Genomic DNA, 3,591 nt, shown 5'->3' on the forward strand with positions numbered 1-3,591 from the left:
GTGCTGGGTGGTGGGGTATGGGTGCTGGGTGGGGGGGGGCATATACTACACATCAGGATATTATAGAATATCTGTCCTCTCATATATTTTGGGGTACAGAGAGATCCCGTACAATATAAGGATACAGATCATGTCTACACAGCAGCAAATATTTCATATCATTGTACAATGTATCCAAATATAATGCCGAGCACAATATACAGAAATAATCAATAATACACACTGATCACCGATCAATATCCTGCTCAGGACTCACATGACACAGAAGACAATATAGAAACCAGAGACAACGTGATCTATATTCCACATAATACATAATACTGAGGAATCCCACAATGATACAATGTATCCATACACAGATCACACACATACACCACACTATGTACAGAGAGGGGGGAGCACAGAGCCCGCACAGCACCCTATGTACAGAGATGGGGGAGCACAGAGCCCGCACAGCACCCCATGTACAGAGAGGGGGGAGCACAGAGCCCGCACAACACCCCATGTACAGAGAGGGGGGAGCACAGAGCACGCACAGAACCCCATGTACAGAGAGGGGGAGCACAGAGCACGCACAGCACCCTATGTACAGAGAGGGGGAGCACAGAGCCCGCACAGCACCCTATGTACAGAGAGGGGGGAGCACAGAGCACGCACAGCACCCTATGTACAGAGAGGGGGGAGCACAGCACCCTATGTACAGAGAGGGGGGAGCACAGCACCCTATGTACAGAGAGGGGGGAGCACAGCACCCTATGTACAGAGAGGGGGGAGCACAGAGCACGCACAGCACCCTATGTACAGAGAGGGGGGAGCACAGATCCCGCACAGCACCCTATGTACAGAGAGGGGGGAGCACAGAGCCCGCACAGCACCCTATGTACAGAGAGGGGGGAGCACAGAGCCCGCACAGCACCCTATGTACAGAGAGGGGGGAGCACAGAGCCCGCACAGCACCCTATGTACAGAGAGGGGGGAGCACAGAGCCCGCACAGCACCCTATGTACAGAGAGGGGGGAGCACAGAGCCCGCACAGCACCCTATGTACAGAGAGGGGGGAGCACAGAGCCCGCACAGCACCCTATGTACAGAGAGGGGGGAGCACAGAGCCCGCACAGCACCCTATGTACAGAGAGGGGGGAGCACAGAGCCCGCACAGCACCCTATGTACAGAGAGGGGGGAGCACAGAGCCCGCACAGCACCCTATGTACAGAGAGGGGGGAGCACAGAGCCCGCACAGCACCCTATGTACAGAGAGGGGGGAGCACAGAGCCCGCACAGCACCCTATGTACAGAGAGGGGGGAGCACAGAGCCCGCACAGCACCCTATGTACAGAGAGGGGGGAGCACAGAGCCCGCACAGCACCCTATGTACAGAGAGGGGGGAGCACAGAGCCCGCACAGCACCCTATGTACAGAGAGGGGGGAGCACAGAGCCCGCACAGCACCCTATGTACAGAGAGGGGGGAGCACAGAGCCCGCACAGCACCCTATGTACAGAGAGGGGGGAGCACAGATCCCGCACAGCACCCTATGTACAGAGAGGGGGGAGCACAGAGCCCGCACAGCACCCTATGTACAGAGAGGGGGGAGCACAGAGCCCGCACAGCACCCTATGTACAGAGAGGGGGGAGCACAGAGCCCGCACAGCACCCTATGTACAGAGAGGGGGGAGCACAGAGCCCGCACAGCACCCTATGTACAGAGAGGGGGGAGCACAGAGCCCGCACAGCACCCTATGTACAGAGATGGGGGAGCACAGAGGCCGCACAGCACCCTATGTACAGAGAGGGGGGAGCACAGAGCCCGCACAGCACCCTATGTACAGAGAGGGGGGAGCACAGCACCCTATGTACAGAGAGGGGGGAGCACAGAGCCCGCACAGCACCCTATGTACAGAGAGGGGGGAGCACAGATCCCGCACAGCACCCTATGTACAGAGAGGGGGGAGCACAGAGCACGCACAGCACCCTATGTACAGAGAGGGGGGAGCACAGAGCCCGCACAGCACCCTATGTACAGAGAGGGGGGAGCACAGCACCCTATGTACAGAGAGGGGGGAGCACAGAGCCCGCACAGCACCCTATGTACAGAGAGGGGGGAGCACAGAGCCCGCACAGCACCCTATGTACAGAGAGGGGGGAGCACAGCACCCTATGTACAGAGAGGGGGGAGCACAGAGCCCGCACAGCACCCTATGTACAGAGAGGGGGGAGCACAGAGCCCGCACAGCACCCTATGTACAGAGAGGGGGGAGCACAGAGCCCGCACAGCACCCTATGTACAGAGAGGGGGGAGCACAGCACCCTATGTACAGAGAGGGGGGAGCACAGAGCACGCACAGCACCCTATGTACAGAGAGGGGGGAGCACAGAGCCCGCACAGCACCCTATGTACAGAGAGGGGGGAGCACAGAGCCCGCACAGCACCCTATGTACAGAGAGGGGGGAGCACAGCACCCTATGTACAGAGAGGGGGGAGCACAGAGCACGCACAGCACCCTATGTACAGAGAGGGGGGAGCACAGATCCCGCACAGCACCCTATGTACAGAGAGGGGGGAGCACAGAGCCCGCACAGCACCCTATGTACAGAGAGGGGGGAGCACAGATCCCGCACAGCACCCTATGTACAGAGAGGGGGGAGCACAGAGCACGCACAGCACCCTATGTACAGAGAGGGGGGAGCACAGATCCCGCACAGCACCCTATGTACAGAGAGGGGGAGCACAGAGCCCGCACAGCACCCTATGTACAGAGAGGGGGAGCACAGAGCCCGCACAGCACCCTATGTACAGAGAACGCACAGCACCCTATGTACAGAGAACGCACAGCACCCTATGTACAGAGAGGGGGGAGCACAGCACCCTATGTACAGAGAACGCACAGCACCCTATGTACAGAGAGGGGGGAGCACAGCACCCTATGTACAGAGAGGGGGGAGCACAGCACCCTATGTACAGAGAGGGGGGAGCACAGAGCACGCACAGCACCCCATGTAAAGTAAGGGGGGAGGATACATACCAGAGCCCGGCACAGGGAGGCGGCCAGCAGCAGCAGAACGGGGGTGCTCCGGAGGATCTAGAAGAATACACAGCACGTTAGAGGGGGATCAGGATCGGGGAGGAAGAAGAGGATGAGGATGGGAGACTCTCTGCCTCTTACCATGCTGGATGAGGAACGGATCGATGTGTGCAGAAGAATGATTGTCCGGAGGAGCCGCTGCAACTGTATCCCAAATCTCTGTGTCCCCGCCCCTACCCCTGACTCCTCCCACTGCATACCACCCTAGTATACACCGTTCCTCCTCCTCCTCTCTGCACCCCCCTTGATATATCCCAAATCCCCAACACACAGCCTGCCCCGCATTCCCTCCTGTGCTCCCCATCCTCCGGCTTCACCCTCTCCCACCACTGCCCGAGCAATGATCCAATATTCCCTTATACAGGACATGACCCAGATATTCACATCGCACGAATGTGTGTGCATACCGCCCGATACCAGCTCCGTATAGAGATTCACCCTCCCAGATATCACAAATCTCCTCATCCCTATCCTCCATACAAATCTCTCCTTATCACTATCCTCCATA

At 58.4% G+C, this 3,591-nt stretch overlaps 1 long non-coding RNA gene across 1 annotated transcript in view; it reads right to left on the bottom strand.

Moving 5' to 3' along the window:
* The window catches only part of LOC108803610, a 27,978-nt gene extending 24,719 nt beyond the window's left edge, over nt 1-3,259 (bottom strand). The window contains exons 1-2 of the long non-coding RNA XR_001942291.1: nt 3,165-3,259; nt 3,024-3,080 (exon numbers count right to left, since the gene is read on the bottom strand). This is a non-coding gene — a long non-coding RNA (uncharacterized LOC108803610). The remainder of the gene's footprint in view (nt 1-3,023; nt 3,081-3,164) is intronic.
* Between the last annotated feature and the right edge of the window lie 332 nt (nt 3,260-3,591).

The sequence above is a fragment of the Nanorana parkeri genome, unplaced genomic scaffold, assembly GCF_000935625.1.
Source record: "Nanorana parkeri isolate BGI_ZX_2015 unplaced genomic scaffold, ASM93562v1 scaffold3927, whole genome shotgun sequence".
Lineage (NCBI taxonomy): Eukaryota > Metazoa > Chordata > Amphibia > Anura > Dicroglossidae > Nanorana > Nanorana parkeri.